This window comes from Eucyclogobius newberryi, unplaced genomic scaffold, assembly GCF_026437365.1.
Source record: "Eucyclogobius newberryi isolate DKJ021-1_F unplaced genomic scaffold, fEucNew1.0.hap1 SCAF_16, whole genome shotgun sequence".
Classification (NCBI taxonomy): Eukaryota; Metazoa; Chordata; class Actinopteri; order Gobiiformes; family Gobiidae; genus Eucyclogobius; species Eucyclogobius newberryi.
Window position 1 is genome coordinate 15,864,970 of NW_027315790.1, and position 19,587 is coordinate 15,884,556.

Below are 19,587 nucleotides of genomic sequence, written 5' to 3' on the forward strand. Positions count from 1 at the left end.
TTCCTGCTTGAACATAAGAACAGATACTTCTACGAACTGTAATACCGACTGGTTTAGTAGAAAAATATTGTTTTTGTCACCTGAGACGTGTTGTCTATGCCTTTAAATCTCGTGCTTGTGGTGCGGCCCGTTCTCTCACCTGCTACCAGAGCACCCTTTGTTTTCTTATCTTTCTCTTTCATTCTTCACTACACTACACCTTATCATCTCACCATACACCCCAACCACACACCCACAAACAATCTATTTTTATCTTAGGTTTCTGGATCCATTTGGATGTCCGTGAAACTGGTTAGTTTTCTGTTTGTTCTGTTGTCGCGGCCCAGATCCAGGTTGTGACACCTGCCAAAACAGGGCAGCAACACTCATAGGCCATATATATATATATATATATATATATATATATATATATATATATATATATATATATATATATGTCCCTGTATGTCCCTGTTCACCTGCATCCCGACCTCTGATGCAGTAGCAGCGGTGAGGATCAGACTGCAGGAAGACACCACCCTACAGGAAAGGACCAAACTGACACCTGAACACATATGTAAACTGTTGGACATCTGTTTGAACACCACTTACTTTCAATTCCGGGGACAATTTTACAGACAGATTCATGGCTGTGCCATGGGCTCGCCCGTCTCTCCCATAGTGGCCAACCTGTACATGGAGCACTTTGAGAAGAAGGCACTGTCCTCATTCTCAGGCATAGCCCCAAAACTGTGGCTCCGCTATGTCGATGATACTTTTGTAACAATCAAGAAACAAGAGCTGGAAACCTTCTCTGATCACATCAATGCTGTGGACCCACATATCAGGTTTACAAGAGAAGACGCTAAGGAGAATCGCTTGGCCTTTCTTGATTGTTCCACGATCAGAGGAGAGGACGGGAAACTCCAAATAGAAGTATATAGGAAACCTACACACACGGACCAGTATCTGCTCTTTGGCTCCAACCACCCACAACAGCACAAGCTGGGTGTGATCAGAACCTTACAACACAGAGCTCAAGGTGTGCCCACCAGCTCAGAGGGCAAGAAGAAAGAGGAAAAACATGTCCGAAATGCCCTCTCAGCCTGTAGTTACCCCGCTTGGGCTCTCAACAGAGTGAAGAGAACCAAGAAGCAGGACAAAAGGGAAACTGAACAGAGAAGGAAGGGTGTTTCTATCCCTTATGTGTCTGGCCTGTCGGAAAAACTGCAGAGAATTTTTAGACAACACGAAGTCCTTGTTTATTTTAAACCAGGAAACACTTTAAGACAAAAACTGGTTCACCCTAAGGACAAGTTGCCGACTCAAAAACAGAGCAATGTAGTTTATTCGATCCAATGCAGTGAAGAAAGTTGTAAAGAACGGTACATAGGTGAGACTAAACAGCCTCTACACAAGAGGCTCTATCAGCACAGAAGAAATACAAGTTCAGGACCACAGAGTGCCATGCATCTCCATCTTGAAGCCTCTAATCACTCGTTTGAAGACGGTGAGGTGAAGGTTTTAAGCAGGGAGAAAAGATGGTTTGAAAGAGGAGTCAAGGAAGCTATTTTTGTTAAAAAAGAAAGACCTTCTTTAAACAGAAATGGAGGGCTAAGATTCAATCTTCCTGTTATTTATAGTGGGATACTGAACCCCTGGAAAGGTAGAGGACCAGGACCAGGACATGTAGATGCTAATCAGGTACTCAGGGTGGTTGAGCCAGGGTCTCACAAAGACAAAGAGGATTCTAATAGCCCATTAAGATTCTGAATAGGCTAGCTCGGTAGATACAAGGGGGAGTTTCTGTTGAAACAAACAACTCTTTCTACTTCAGGAAGGCTCCGCCCAATGGGCGGGTCTTACCACAGAACAGTATTAATATCGGAGTTCTCGATCTAAATTCTTTTATTGACAATGACTCTTGGATGAGAGTCGAAACGTCTATTTTTTCTAACTGAGTCCAGATGACTACAACTGAAGCTTTTTCTACTATAAAGGACCAACAATATAATTGGAAATCTAATTATTTTTTAACAAGCAACGACAATGTTCCCCTGTCTCTCCAGCTCTCCTCCCCCAATCCTTCCAAATCTGTACATTTCCAGCCTGTGCCAACAAACCATGGACCATATTGCACGTACATACATCCATACAGTAGATTACGTTCGCTCCAAAATCTCCCTCCCAAACGCGCGTGAGCCTGGCACACGCCCAGGCAGCACTGGGTACCGCAATCTTTACTGTACCAACTCTCCTGTCTCGCGCTCCACCAAGCAGCCATTTCCACAGAATTAGGTCAGCGCTCCTTCGCGGCACCCTTCTTTCCTCTCCTCTCTCTGTCTTCACTGATTACCAACTCATTTGCCACGTCTAGCTAACGTTGTTGCTCCTTTTTAAATGTTTTAATCAGCAGCAGCCATTCTTCCACCATCCCCCATTGGGAAACAAAGTCTGATTTTTCAAGCACAAAGGAGAACATTTGGAAAACCATTGGAATCTTATGGAAATTGTTTTGCATACAGAGCAAACAGATCATATTTGAAACGGCGTGTGATTGCTGGAGGGGAAGCAGATGTTCAGATCCCAAGCAAATTAATTATTCCACATGGTGCGTCTAGTTTAGCAAGCTATAGCAGTTATTGAATCAAAGGGGGGGGGAGAAGCCATCTTTGGAGTCATGTTGCAGTTCACTTTGCAGTCCGGGGCATAGCGAGCGATGTCTCTCTTCTCTCTCACTCTTTATCCCCCCCTTCCCCCCCGTTCACTGCTGCTCCATGTGCCAGCCTGGAGGGGGAGCTGGGAGGGCATCAGTGTGTGTTACCACTGATGATGCCAAGGACTGCCTCTTTACTGTAGCGCTGTGGGCTGTGCTTCCAGTATGAAAGGCAGTGAGGTCGATGTATAGTATGCAGTTCGAGACATCTCAATTTTGGTCTTGGTTTTATTTGCTTGGGAAAAATCCTTAAACAGGGTGACACTGCACTCTGTTTAATGTAGTTAAAATATAACCAATAATATCTGTTGGTTTGACTCGTCTTATTGGAGAGAGTAAAAGAGGTGAGTTTGGTTTGGTCTGGACTAGAAAAGTGACACATCCAATAGTGACACGGGAGGCAAGGTGGGTTTAGTGTCTTAGTGGAAGAAGGAGTGCGTATAAAACAAAAGTCAGAGTGAAAACGCTGTATATTTTTGCAACAGACGGGTAACACAAAATATGCCAATTAAAGTATTTTTTTACAATATTTCTCATTGTCTGTTTTATTCCACGTCGTCCTGATAGGTTACATAGCAAAGGAAAATTTGACTTAAAAATGATACACTCAAAAAAAGACTTTCCAATTTAACTCCTTATAAGTAATTCATTCATCATTTGTTTTATGTAATAAACTAAAATCTTGTTTTCTATGGACTAAGGATATACTATAAAAGCAGCTCTTACGGTCACGTTTTCAAGACGGTAAAACTCAGGTAAAAGTTATTAAAAAGAAAAAGAAAAAAAGAAAAAGGAGTTTTAATTTGCTGAGCAGTGAGCACTATTAATTAATCAATCAATCAATCAATTTAATTTTACTCATCCCATAGGGTCAATTTAAGCACACACAGCTAAAGTTAAAATTCAGCAATAATACAATTACTCAAACACAGGTCTCAGTGGAACATAATGGGGGAATTTGTCAGGTATGGTCAGCCAGTAAGTAATAGCCCTCAGGACAAAAGTGTTCCTCCTTTGTGCCCTGCAGCCCGGGCATCACAGCCAGCGTCCTGGGGAAACAGGTGAACTCTGGATACATAACCGGAAAGCTCTTTTCTGAACCTCACTCAATTCCCTTTCACTATTCTATTCTGTAAATTCCATTTCCAACACCTAAATATTTCATTCGTTTCAATACATTTATATAAAAAATCCTTCTCACTACATTTCCCATTAATTCAGCCTTAAGGTGAGGGGGGGGGGGGGCTTGAATCAACATAAACATTTGAATAAATCAGTCAAATAGCTCCGTACGATCCATCAAAATCTTGATAATTACAGTATTGTAAAGTTTGGTGAATGTGGGCACAATTTTACAGAAGATCTTTATGTCTCTATGAAAAATGCCCTTTGAAATTACACCGCCCCATTTGAGGCGGGACACTGCAGGCGAATAGGAAAACATCTTAAATTTAATACATCAATTTGAAACTTGTTTTTCATCATGCCATTTTTTCACATGCTTGTGTAAAATTGCCCATAATTGGGACATTCAAATCTGAAATTGACAGAGCCAGGTTTAAATTTCTTTCTTTTTTTGTTGGGGATTTTGGAAATCTTATTTAGTTTTTGGGAAAAATATCAGACTGAAAATGTCCCTACTAATACATTTTTTAGACTTAAAACTTCAAGGCTTGGAATGATATATGTATAAATCCTTCTTCAATACAGGGTTTAAGTACAGGATTATAAAGTTTAGTGTGTGTAGGTGCTACTTTAAGTGGTTGTCTTTATGTCCCCTATAGCAGAAAATGCATTTAAAAAAAACAGCCTTTGAAGTTAAAATGTCACAAAGAAATCTATGAATGTGAATGGATTAAATGAAATAATAAAACATATTTAGGTGCAGAATGGACAATGATGTTGCTTCCACATGAAAGTAAATCTGTTGAGAGAGAAACTGAGCAAAAACACACACAAAAATGAAATAAATTGGAATTTCCTGTAGTGTCTCACCTTAATTGTACCACGCTACCACGTCTTTTTGCCTAAAACACATTCCACTTGTGTATGACTTCACTGCCTGGACGTCATGCGGACCACATACGGAGTAAAAGCAGCTCATTCTGAACTAGATGCACATTCTCCGCATTCCATGAAAGATGTGTGACCCTTGGTGTACCCTGGGGTGAGAGCAACCGAGAGGGCATAGTGATGGTTATGTCTTGTGTTCACATAGGAAACCTTTTATTCCCCTGCACCAGCTGACTACTGACTCCTTATCTTATGTAAGCAGTGATGGCCTGGTGCACCCATTTCACCTTTTCCTACTGTTTTATGGTGGGCTTTTATGACAGCTGCAAAGAAGCACTCAGAGTAATTAACACTACAGTGCAGTATGAGCAGGCCTGTCCGCAGGTTGCAGCAATAACACTGGTGTTCAATGATCCAGGTAAGTTTACTTCAGTCGGCTATGTGTTTTTGTGGACAGTTATAGTATATTAGGGGCTTTTTAGGGGCCCAAGTTTGACAAAATTTCTGTATTACTGTATTTCAAAAGCAATTACCGGTACAATATTATGAAATGCTACAATTTTGTATATAGGGCTTCTCTTTGGACGGATTAGTATTGATGATGAGTGATTTGTGTAATAGCCCGAAATAGAATTAGTTTATCAAAAATAAACTAAAAGATTAGCACATTTCTTTTACATTTTGGAGGGTGCCCGTAGTTGGTGGCTCTATGTATTTGCACAGTCCGCTTATGCTCAGAAAAGTGTTGTGTGTTTCTTCTTTGGGACAACAACACAACTTGCTAAATTGAGGATGATTCAGAATGATGGACAGAAATGAACATGGCATTTCACACTGTTGTTGACGCCACCATCCCACTCGACTTCAGAACTATATTTGGGCCTGAAAACCCCTGCCATGGACACGATATATGGATGCCTTTGGAACAGCTGGGAAAAAGGCATCACAAAAACAAAAAAGGATGACACAAACACGACGTTTAAGGAATGGACCAACATCATAATCGAATGGAAAAAATGACATATGGACAATTTACTGCACGTCCTCCCTTCTTTCTTATTCCCATTTCATACTAAGCTGTCCTGTCCAATAAAGACTACGGGCTAAAACAAAACTAAATGGGACTTTTATTTTGGACTTTGTGTGCTTTAAATTTCTTTTTCTATGGATGCCTCATTTTCTTATTTTTTTATTTTAAATTGTACCTATTTTTTTCTTCTAGTCTTGTCTTTTTTTTGTTGTTGTTTTATGTTTTTAATTTTGAAAAAAGAAAAAAGAGAATGATTCAGTTTTGTTTACAGTTCACAACATAAATCAGTGACGCTTCACTGAGTGTAATAAGGACTCGATTATGGAAATAAATTATCATAGTAATCAAAATTTAAATCACAATTATTCAAATAATTATTTGCTGAGAGACAAGGTTGATGAAAAACGCATTGTTGTTAAATAGAGTTTACTAGCACGATTACACTGCAGCAATACTGATAGACGTATTGTTTGTATTCAAATGTAATTGTTGCAATTATTATTTTACACCTATTATATTGTAAATATTTAAGTGAATTCTCCACTTAAACATAAAACAGTTGTATATATCAAAAAAAGACACAGAACATGGCCAGATTACTGAGGGGGAAAAAATCAACTAAAGACATATGAAGAAAATTAAGGCACATACTGTATAGTCCATTGTATACATCCCAAAGTTTGTTAAATGTATAAACATTTCAAATGTAATGTATTTATTTTATTGAGTGGTAAAGAACCTTTATATAACATCTTATTTCAGACTGTCAACTGCTTCCTGTATCCGCCCTGTGACATGTAATCTCTGCAGAGCCAATCAAGCCATGTGTCTGAGGTGCGGCTGCCCACTGCGCTGTGTTCACAGAGGAAAGTCTCCAGTGGTTTAAAGTGAAGGGGAAGTGTCAGGCCACCAGTGTCCACACATGGACCTGTCACTGCCCCACAGTCACATCACGTCCCACCTCTGCACCGTGCACTGTGAACGCTCTCCTCAGGGATACCCACTCCACCGCGATATAACTGTGTGTGTGTGTGTGTGTGTGTGTGTGTGTGTGTGTGTGTGTGTGTGTGTGTGTGTGTGTGTGTGTGTGTGTGTGTGTGTGTGTGTGTGTGTGTGTGTGTGTGTGTGTGTGTGTGTGTGTGTGTGTGTGTGTGTGTGCGTGCGTGCGTGCGTGCGTGCGTGCGTGTGTGTGTGTGACCTTTTGTTCTGTCGGGACCAAATACACTATGAGATAAATCATTCAATGTTAGATCAGTGACATTTTTTTAAATTTAAAATATGTGTTCCATTAGATACAAAGTTAGGTTTTAGGTTATGGTCAGGCAAGTAGTAACTATGGTTGTTATGCACAGTCTGATGCACTTGGAAGGTGTGGACAGGGACTTTTAATTAGATCTATACCTTGTCAACGTCGTCTCATAAATCAAACTAATTAGTGCATCACTGCGTTCTTTTTAAGAGTAAGTGTAAAGCTGTTGTGTTGAGAGTTTAAGGGTGCGTCGTTTACATTTGCAGTTAAAATAGGGGCTGAACTATAGGACTAAAACAGGACCAAATCAGAACAATAAACTGATCTCAAACCTGTACCAAACAAGTAACGAGTTGAAATAAATATATGAATGTACAAATCCAGGGCTGACAATAAAAAGGGAGCATGTGACATTTTTGGTGAAATTTAAATATGTTCTATATACATAAAAAAAATAATGAAACGCTTATGCAATGGTATTTATGTATTTATGTATTTATTTATTTATTTTTATCTTTATTATTTTTTCCCCTCCATCCCTTGTTGGGTATTGTCTATGGGAGTTTTTGTTTATAGGAGATCTTCTATTGAGAGTGTTTTTCAAACTTCCTATAAGTTATCTGTCCTTTTTCCTCTGTATCTACCTGTGTTGCATCAATGAAATTTCCCCATGTGGGACAATAAAGGAATATCTTATCTTATCTTATCTTATCTTATGATGAGTATCATTTTTTTATGTCCATAACATATTGCATATTTCAGTCTCTTGAAGTCTCTTGATTATTATGTACATATTAACCATAATCTCTACCATCAATCACTCAAACATCGCAGTAGACAGGTTTGAAGTGTCTTGCCCAAGGACAAAAAAATAATAAGCTGGTCAGAGCTGGAATTGAACAGTCACATTGTCTGGAACGCATCCAGGACTAACATGGAATAGCACAACTCATTTAAGTTTGTTTGAATTGCAAGTTGTTGAACAGTGTGACTCATGCGGCGAGACAGGACAGAACGACTGAAGTTTGATATCAATCAATAATCACGATTGAGTTGTCTGTCACACCAAGTTGTGCCTCAAACTTTTTTTTTTCACAGCTTTATTTAAAAACTGCAGAAAGGCAAGTCAATACACATTATTATTCTGCCCACAAAACCGCATAAATGTCAAATGAAACACTATCCAATAACAAAGCCAGTGAAAGAGACTATTATTTTTGTTCCCATTACAACGGTGATATTTCTCATGCAAATGTCTTCCAGGTTGTTTGGAGAAAAAGCAAAAGAAAAGCAAAAGCAACTTTGAATACAAACTCATAAAACAACTGAATGTGCTTGTTTAAAGAAGATATATACGGTATCATGCCAAATTCACTTTTGAAAGATATTAATCATGTTAGGATTGTTTTCCCTACTCATTAGGTTGTAATTACATTCATTCATGCATCTGTGATCTTTATTTTCCTGCAATGAAGACCCCATTGCCCCGAAAATCTGACCTTTCGCCGACTTTTGATACACGACATCGGCTCTGTTTACGGTGAAAGGGTGGACGCATATCAGCAATGCAGTTTTCATCCAGAATTCATCAGACTTGTTTGTCTTATCACGTTGTTTAGATTCATTTAGCAATTTAAATGTCAAAAATATAAAATAATGGTCCATGGGGGTCATAAAGGGTAGCAGACAAAAGCACAATATATCTTTGAGCTGGAATTAATGGTCTCAAATCACTCACAAGTAAACTCCTTCTTTTGACAAACTGCCCTTTTCAAGTCGATAATGACACTTTATTATCTTATTTTTTCTGTAAATCCCTTGTCATAAAATGGAGCAAAGTTGTAGTATAACATGATGTCAGCTATTTGTCGGGGTTATGCAGTTTGAAGTCATTAAAATGTCATAAACACATCATCACGTGACGATCATATGCCGACCGTACGGCTGCTTCTTTTGAGCCTCTCACCCACTGACAAGACGGTGACTAAAGAGTAAGATTTTGTGCTTTGACCTAAAAACAAGTCAGCAGAATTAGAACCTCTATGTTGTGAAATTCAGAATTGGGAAATGCTTCTTTTGAATGTATGTAAAGTTAAAGCAAGAAGAAATAAAGTGGTAAATGTAGTAATACTGGTATCAGCAGAAGTAGCAGCAGACTTTAATTATAGCAGTGTCAGAAAAGTGACTAAAGCCTTGTCCGAGTTCAAATCCGGGTCTTCAAGTCCAAGGCCGAGACATTAAATAAGGTCCAAGTCCTAGACCAAGTTTTCTAAAAAGCCAAGTCATAGTTACAAGTCCAGCCAACTTAAGAACAAATATAAAGCTCTAAATGGCCTGGCACCTCCATCTGGCCGAGTTTCTGTCTGTCCGAAACCCAAGCAGGGCAAGGTGAAAGTTTTATAGAAACATGGAACCGTTTCTTCAAATGTGGACACAAGAAAACAAAATGGTTGTAATACATATGTCAGGTTCCTTGGTGGCACAGTTGAAAAGTAACACAAAGAATATGAGCACGTGGGTTGTACACAGACAAAACAAACATGGCGCCTTCAGTACATATGAAATGGGGTTTGGTGCCATTGCTGTTGTTGCTGTTGGAGTTTGGTGCATTTGTCGTTAAGTAGAGGCAGGGAAATGATGTAACCTTCACAAAAAAGTTGCAGATACGTTGTAACAGCGGAGATGCCAGACCAGCGTTTTGAGATCTTTGTACTCTGGGACCTGAAACGCCTGCTCCAGGTGAATGATAAATGCTTAAGACAAAATATATTTGCGTATTTGCCTGAGTTTAGCTTCGTGTGGACCCACACACCACATTCACACTTCACACGCAAAGTGGCGGAAGTGTCTTGCCCAAGAATGTGATTTAACCAACCAACCATCCTATCAAACGTGCAGTTGTTTGGTTCCTTCAACTGAAATTAAAGCAATTATCAAATCAAATCAATTTATTTTTGTAAGGCCCAAAATCACAACAACAGTCGCCTCTGAGGGCCACAGGGAGAAATGAATCAACAATGTCTGTGGTGGCGATGGAGTCAGACAATGTCTGTGGTGGCGATGAAGTCAGACAATGTCTGTGGTGGCGAGGGACGATGTCCCAGGGTCCTCTGTCCTTAGACTCTCCTTCTCGGCCAGGAAAAACTACAAAAAAACCTCTTTGGGAAAAAAGCGTAGAAACCTGGAGGAGTTCCAGTGAAGGAGAGATCCGACTCTCACAGACGGACAGACGGACACGAGGGAAACTGGAGCTGGACCCACTCTTCAGGCAGATGAGGGACCGACAGAGGCGAACTGGAGCCACTCTTCAGGCAGATGAGGGACCGTCCACACGGGGCAGGGACCACTTCACCAGGAGAGGGGCATCTGGGTCCACAGGTCCTCAGGAGTGAGAGAAAGAAAAAGAAGGCGGTGAACAGTTTGCAAGTGGAATTAAAAAATAAACATTGTTTGATAGCATAAGTAGTCAGAAGAAGAAGAGGATACTGCTCAAGCTGTCATACTTCCCCCAGCATAGTTACTCCTAGGGCAGCGTAGCTAGAGCTGTGGGTTTATATTTCTGTTCCTAACTAGTCTGACCATAAGCGATTTCGAAGAGGAACGTTTTAAGCCTGGACTTAAATGAAGAGACTGTGTCAGCATATTTAACATGGGTCGGGAGCTGATTCCATAACACAGGAGCTTGGTAGCTAAACGCTCTACCTCCTACAGTACTTTTAGAGACTCTTGGCACCACCAGAAGGCCGGCATTCTGAGAGCGAAGAGCTCTGTTTGGATGATATGGTTCTATAGCATCTTTGAGGTAGGATGGGGCCATGTCATTTATGGCTTTGTAGGTCAAGAGTAGAATTTTGAATTTGATTCTAAACTCGACAGGAGCCAGTGAAGAGACTTCAGCACTGGCGTAATGTGCTCTCTTCTTTTTGTTCCTGTTAGTAATCTTGCTGCTGCATTTTGAACCAGTTGAAAGCTTTTATGGAGCTTTTAGGACACGCTGCAAGCAGGGAGTTACAGCAGTCTAATCTAGTCGCTACAAATGCATTGAATTATAGAATCAGCCATCAGTATTTGTCACTTCTACTTAATTATACCTTCTCAGTAATAATTATTTGTATCCCACTTCTTCTTTCAAGATTAAACTGCTAAACAATGGCTGGCTGTCAGAGCCTCGACATTTGTTGGAGTGCGATGTGTGTTTGGCCAGAGTAAGTGAATGCAGTTGCAGCATTAGTAGGTCACTATGCCACCCAACCATTCATCAGTCCTTGTCTTCTCTGTCTGACTCACCAGCCGGTCGCCCAATCCCCAGAGACTCACAGGTCTGCCTCCTTTACACGGTGTAATATAGTCCCACATCAATTCTTTGACATATGAAGACTCAGCTAATAAGACGCATAGTAGCAAGACGTCAGGTAGTTTAGTAGCTGAATTGTGCATGAATGGGCTGATTTTGACACATTTGCAGATTTGTCATAGCTTTGTGGCATTCCAGTGATTACAGTCTCCGAGCTTTAATTAGGAGAGAAAAAGAAAACATATAAATTTGCATTAACAGAATATGACAGTTGTTTTGTTTAACAGAATCAGAATAGCGTAATGCTATAGCGTATATAATATATAATTCTATAATTCTATAGTTCTGCTGATAATAATATTATATATCATAAAATAGTAGTTTGGGTGCTGCGGCGTTCGAGTGGTTAAGGTGCAGCACACATGCCAGGCTCCATGTGTAGTGTTGTGTGTTCAATTCCCTGACCATTTGCTGCATGTCCTCCCTTCTCTCATCCCCCTTTCACACTAACTTGTCCTGTCCAATAAAGCCTAATAATAATAAAGGGAGGATTATTATACAGCAGGGTTATTCAACTTAAGCCCCCCCCCCCAGGGGTTCAGTATTCCATTATAGATACCAGGAAGATTAAACCTTAGACCTCCGTTTCTGTTTAAAGAAGGTCTTTCTTTTTTAACAAAAATAGCTTCCTTGACTCCTCTTTCAAACCATCTTTTCTCCCTGCTTAAAACCTTCACCTCACCGTCTTCAAACGAGTGATTAGAGGCTTCAAGATGGAGATGCACGGCGCTCTGTGGTCCTGAACTTGTATTTCTTCTGTGCTGATAAAGCCTCTTGTGTAGAGGCTGTTTCGTCTCACCTATGTACCGTTCTTTACAGCTTTCTTCACTGCATTGGATCGAATAAACTACATTGCTCTGTTTTTGAGTCGGCAACTTGTCCTTAGGGTGAACCAGTTTTTGTCTTAAAGTGTTTCCTGTTTTTTTTTTCTAACTGAGTCCAGATGACTACAACTGAAGCTTTTTCTACTATGGAACACGCCTGGACGAATGAGGGATTACACCGACATATTAAAGGTTTAGATGACAAACAATGAACCAACTGTCAAGGACTGAGCTTGAATAAAAATGGACATTTATAAAATACATGAAAATGATCATACCCGGCCTAAGGCCCAAAGTCACTGGGATAGGCTCCGGTCACCTGCGACCCCTAACGGGAAAAGCGGTAGAAAATGAATAAATGAATGAATGAAAATGATCAGGGTCAATTTGAAGACGGACATATTTGACAATCACTGGAACAAATGGGACAAATATAATTATGTTCAGCGACAAGATAGATGTTAGCATGACCTTTTCAATCAGACAGTTTGATTTAATAAATCTGATAGAAAAATTAGATGTGTGGATGAAAATGAAATAAGGATTTAATTGGCTCAGTGGTTCGATGTGTATTCGCCCAACAACCCAAGTGTTGGAGGTATGATTCCAGCTCCAACCAGTGCATGCTGCTGCTGTGTTCTTAGGGAAGACAACTAGCCTAGAGCAAGTTGGTGTGTGAGTGAGTCATTGGTAGTATTTGGAAGCCTCTGGGTCAAATGCAGAGGACATTATTTCCAGTCAAATGCAAAACTAGAGCATAATGACCCTTTTATTCCAGTAATGCTTGCCCAAAACATACTTGTCACCGAGCTGATTATCAGTAATACCATTTCCCAACCCACAAGGTATTTAACTTCTCTGTACCACTTGAAGCAGGACTGATTTTAACTCCCCCCGAAACTAAATAAGGTAAATTCTTACTTGAACAAACACACATACTAATCCTGTTAGAGAACCCGCACAGAACTATGTTGGTTGAGGGCTTTGGTTTTTCTGTTTGCCCAGCTGTGCCGCTGCAATCTCCCCCAAATTCCAAGTTTATTATTCAATTTGCATTCATTATCTCGAGTTTGCATACTGGCTGCCCACTGCGATATGATTATTTGTTGAAAATAAGTCTGAATAATGTCAAAACTATTGTTTCTTATTTCGAGCTTTATGTCTCCTAGGCAAGATTTGAGAGGATGCAGGGAACAATTTACATTCAAAAGTGAAAAGAAAAAGCTATTTGGAAGAAATTCACATTATTTGGTGTTAAGAACTCACCTTGAGAGATGTTTCCCGTTAAATTAATGGTTTAAAATGCAATATCTTTAGTCTAGCCTTGTAGATTTTAAATGAGGGCTGAGTCGTCATTGTTTTTCCAAAATGTGCATCTGGGTCCAGGTTCAAAGCCATGCCATGCACAATTATCATATTTTACTCATTTAAAAGTTACGGCTCCTTTTCTTTGTTGTTATTAAATAGGCCTGCTACCACAAAGTAGGCATCAAAACAACAGAAAATAATCTAAAAGGACCAAATGTTTTTGTTTTATTTCCCAGGTGATCTATTCATGGCTTTCAGCTTCCCTTACATTCAACATTCAAGAATCTTTCCTATTAAAAAGATACAATATTCTGTTTTAACATTGTTATTCGCCACTGACCTAATATTTGATCCTGAAGAAAGGACGTGTATTATTTCCCATCTAGTAAAAATACAGAATGATTGGTATTCTGGGTCCTTATGAATATAACCAGCACATTAAATACTTTTCTCATTCAAATGGAATTACACCAACTATTAAGGACACAAAAACTTCCAAAATGGCTGCTGGTATTTGCTTTTCCTGAAGATTGCATGGAAATTTCACAGTGTTTCTCCTGTACATAGTTTTCCTGGCTTCTGTAATTCCTCCAATTCGTACGTCTCCTTGTTTCAGATGGATGATAGAGGAGGAAGCGCAGGCAGGAGAGGGGGCGGATCTGCTGAATGCACATGTATGAAAGAAGAAGCAGCATTTATTTTAGGAATAGTGCGTAGGCATGCTCAGATTTACACATACACACACACACACACACTTGCTCACTTGCGATGGAAGCGGAATCGCAAAAGCCTCGAGATATGATCCTGACCTAGCTTAGTATCAATCTTGTTTTGAAAGCTACAGACGGGAAGCTTTTCCTCATAAGACTTCCATATCCTGAATTCTCTCCCTATGCAAGAACAGGAAACTTCACTTCTTGCATTGTTTGTCATTGTATATCAATATCTCAACAGAGCCTCTGTCAGGAGCTTTTTTTTATCATCATGTTTTTTATATATATATATATATATATATATATATATATATATATATATATATATATATATATTAATAAGCATGACAAGGCCAGACAGGAACAAAATAGATTGTTTTTAAATTAAGAATTTAATAAAGAATAAAGTACAAAATAATTGTCCCATTTAGTCCTATTTCTGTCAAATTTGTCCATTTTCAAGTTGAGTGCATATTTGAATTTTTTTTTCATTGTTCGTATGTCAGTTATGGTATCGGTCCAATCTTTAATCGTAGGCGTTTGTGTCGTCTGTTTTTTTGTGATGGTCTTTTTCCCAGCTGCCAGAAGTATGTTCCAGAAGTATCCATTTATTGTGTCCACGGCAGAAGCTTTCAATGTATTTTTTTTATGTATTTTTTATGTCATAGAGCACATTTGAACATACGAGAACACTAAAATTTAAACTGCCGTCACCTGCATTTCAAATCTTTGTTGAGGTAAATTGGGTTTTACTATAATCCAAAAGAGTAGCTCCAAGCAGTACTGGAAAATAACAAAGTACAAAAGTATTGTAATTAAGGTAGTGGGTGATTTTCCCCTTCAAAAGATTGTATTCAATTTGTTTAAACAATAGTATTTTCCTGCATTTAGGTGAGTTTTGGATGCATGTTATGGTTATACTAAATAAGTCAGTAGGACATAACTGTATTTTGGGGGAGATTTGTGTAAGCGATGCAGTGAAATGTTTATTACACATATTTGCATTAGTTAATTGTCAAATCGTGGATGTCAGCACCAGGGAAACGGGGACACCTGTATTTATCGATCACGAGCAGATTCAACCAGTGTTTCCTGCATCTGCATCATCATCATCATCATCATCATCATCATCAGGGGCAGACAGCTGAAAAAAAAGACTCTACAGTTTGAAATGTGTGTGAGAAATGAACAACCAAGTGAAAGCATTTAGATGATTTGGTTTAAAAATAATAATTGTCCCTCAAATCGCCAACAGTGTTTAGGTATCAGGACTTTACTTAGGTAATTTGTACAATGTTTTTACTTTTACTTTACCACATTTGAGAGAAGGTATCCGTGTTATTTTTAGCATGTTCATGGTGACATTCTTTATGAAATTATTTGACTTTTACTTAAGTAGATTTTCTTTTAAGATATAATGAGATAAGATATTGTCCCACATGGGGAAATTTCATAAAATAAAAAAATAAAACAAGTTTTAAAATGTCATTTTATGTGCTACTTACACTTTTCCTTGAGTACTTTTTTTTTTGCATATATCTGTACTTAAGTAACTCAATTGAGTACATTTCCCACACTGGTTCTAGGACATTATTTCAGCCTTTGTAATTTGCTCTTTGCGAACATTCAAATTGCAGCCTTCCCCAAATACAAACCAAAATGGCCGACCGAAATCAGGAAAGAAAAAAACACAATGAAAAAAAAAACAATGTCACTTCTTGCATTGTACATAACGCACTGTTGTGTCATATTGTGTCAGCATTGCCGCGCTTCTGTGGTTATCCCGTAGAAAGCGTTGTCATGGTAATAAGGTCACTGGCATGCTCAGATGTCAAAAGGGATTTATACTGGGCTGACACCATTCCCAGTGCTGCATGTGCCAGGCGCTTGTGTGGTCATGTATTTATAATTCAATTTCCATAGTCACTAGTGAGGACATGACTCCCCTGTGGGATCCAAATGCCGGTTTCGTCCATGGAAAGCCTGTTTTCGGGTTAGAAACAAAAAAGTGGGTGTAAATGTGTTTTGAAAGGTGTGCCAGTGAAGATGAGGAAGTGATAAACAATGCAGAAGTTAATTATAGTATTAGGAATTAAGTGTCATTTTGTGTAGTTCCCAGTAGTAACTAATTATTTTTTTAAGTTTTCGTAAAGAATAGAAACTGTTTTAACATCATTATAGCTGTCAATACCACGGCAATGATGTATAATTCATTATTAGTTATTCTATAAACAAAATCTATTAATACATATTGTCTTTCACAAAACATTTGGGCCCTTTAACCTCTGTTATTTAGCGCTGAAATCAAGCAGAGTCGTCCAATAAGCACTTACCGGTACCTCATATGAGAGCTTTTGGTTAGTATTTTAACTTTACATGTAACATACAGTACACATGCTGCTTTCTCAAAATGTATAACGTAATAATATTTAAACAATGTAAGTTATGACTAGAAAATGCTTCTAAATATTATAATAAAACTTCATGGTCTTAAAGGAGACATATTAAGATTTGTTTTTATGTAACTGTAACACAAGTTGTGAACTGGCTTCCTGTTCAAAACTGATAGGTTTCCCACAGTAAACATAGTAAGAAGAGCATTTTGTTTTTTGTTTTTTAAGTGGCAAGGTGACATTTTACACTCGGAGTCTTCATTTTTCATATAATTACAAATACCGGTAAGCATAAGGATGTGGGCGGGAATAGGGGGTAGGTGAAAACAGGAATGTTCTGAGCACACTGGCCTCAGTTTCAGGACAATACAGGATTACTCAAACGTGGATGAATTCATTTAAATACAACTTAATGAATAAGAAATACTGTTGTACCAAGGTTAAAATCTCATTCAAGTTGATTTAGTAAAACGTGTAGTGGAATTCTACACGTGTACAACTTATCACTTTAGCCTAAATTGCTGAAATTCCACCGTTTTGTAATATGAATTGGTCAATATATGTCAGTAATACATAATGACACTTATCTAGGAAACACCTACACTGCCCGTCGATGCAATTGGAAAATCCCCAAGAGCCCTCCATCCTTTCATTTGCCTGTAAGAAATGCCCATGTTACAGGAAGTGTCACCAGGAATTCCCCCCATCACTGATTATAAATCCTTACCTTCCAGAAATCAAGAAGTCACAGACCAAAAGTGAAAGTGAAAGATCTGGATTGTAGTTGGCACACTTACACGCTTAGTCAATAGTAAGTGGAAAGTCCTAAATACAGAAGCAATAATGTTTTACTGACCTCGGTTTCCAGTCCCCATGGATTTTCATCATTTCCAGTAACATGGTTGTATTGTGGAGCCAAACTGCCTCTTTGTCACAATTTTAAACGTGACCTACTTAGTCCTCTGCCTTCTATCTGTCTCACTCTTGTGGCTCTGGCCTAACCATGACCCCTTCTGAACCCTTGACCGCTGAAACTGCTGTAAACTAAAGTCATGATTATTTTCTTCCTCCCTTCTGCTTTGTTGGACATCTGTCGGCTCAAACACTAAGCCATATGCTTCCTTTTGTCCCGACATGAGGTCTGCCAATGAGGGCTTTACCCAATTGAGTGAGCACTTAAGTGATATTGAACTGCAACAACTAGGCAAGTTTTGATTAAAATGGCTTCATCTAATCCAGGGATGAAGAGTGCATTTTTTGCCACAAATATTTATTCGATCATCTAAAGTCGACGTGCTACATCCAGGAATAGTAACAATCTGTCCGACTTGTAGCTTTCCAGTCATCAGCTCGGTTTCTGCTGACTTTAAACCCTGTAATCCCTTTCCCTACTTCATCCCGTCCATCCCTGACTGTTTCCCCCCCGAGTGAAAAAGCCATGTTTCGCCCCTCTTCAGCCCGCCAGCCAGACTTGTGATCCGTAGGTGATGAGGCGCCTAAACAATAGAGCCTCTGGGACACACCCACATGCTAACAGGAAAGAGAGCCTTAAAACATGGTTAGAGCCTTTGTGCTATTCATTCATAACATCAAAGGATTAGAAGCTGATTCAAACAAATAACATGCTGTTTTCATGTATCTGTCAACTCAGTCCCAGGAACCTTCTGTTTCAACTTCTAGTTCATTTCTAGTGAGGACTGACTTGATGCATGGCTGAATAAACAAGATCACATGAAATGAATATGATTTAATTGAAAACTAGATATTATATTGTTTGCATTTAGCCTTGAATATATAGCCGTAGCAGTTACTTGACTCTATTGTATATTATAGCCTGATGTTATAGACTGTAGAGTTTATTGTTCCAACCGTCTTGTTCTTGTATTTTATCATTTTATTTATATTTGAAGTTGAGTAAAATAGTTTATGTGTAAAAGTATTTGTCAATAATGTTCTTTTATCTAACTTATTTACCCAACTGGTAACTGTTACTCACTTTATCTAATCAGAAGTGAGGACTCTTTATCTCCACATTAGAAAAAATAACACATTAAGCCCTAAGCCAATTAGATCATCAGAAACTGATGTTTGTCAAGTAGGCTTGGTTTGTTGTTACTGTTTGTGTTAATGGTGGCTCAGGTTAGCTACTGTTTCACAATTTTTTTCACAACTGAGGCCATTAGTAGCCACAGGACAAATGACACTGGTCAGAAGAAGTCAACATTCCTACAAGAAGCGCAAATGCAACCTCGGGCAGAGCCACAAGTGATGTGTTTAAAGAGTGTCTGAAGGGAGGTCTTCGCAGGTCGTGGACTAAGAGTATTCCCTCAGGCAGAACATTTCAGATGTTTACAAGGTTACAGTAAGATGAGGAGAACATTAAAAGCTATGTGGGGATCAATTATGCACTCAAACATATCCCTTCAGGTTAAGTAAGTTGAAGTAATGTACAAGGTCAAAGAATTCCCCATTGTTGCTTTAAAATTGTGATTTATTACCATTAAAATAGCCTTTCCAAAATATGCAAATTGTCTAGTAGGTAGCGCTTCTGTGGAAGACTTTTAGGAATGTAAAATTGTTAAACATTTAGCAGAGAGGGAACTCATTTTCTACATTATTTAATATTATTGGCATTTGAATTGAGTTGAATTGTTTTGATTTCGAGGACATTGTAAGAACTTGGCTTCATTAAAAGCACCAGTATATTATCAAAAAGCTTTACGTTAAAGTTACTAAAATATGAATAGTTTTAAATATCTTATTTGTAATACTAAACAAAATTGCTCTTTGAATCAGAAGAAAAAGAAAAAAAAAGGTATTATTATGACTATTGTTTTAACTGTGATTACAAAATTACAGTACAAATGATGGTTTTTGTGTACAATTACAGTTCTTTTACTGCTAATACACCTGCGACCATAGACTAGAGGAGTATTTTAGTGTAGTGCAAACAAACATGAGGTGATGTTTGCTGAGTAAATACTCGAGGCAACTGTGGCATCCTTTGA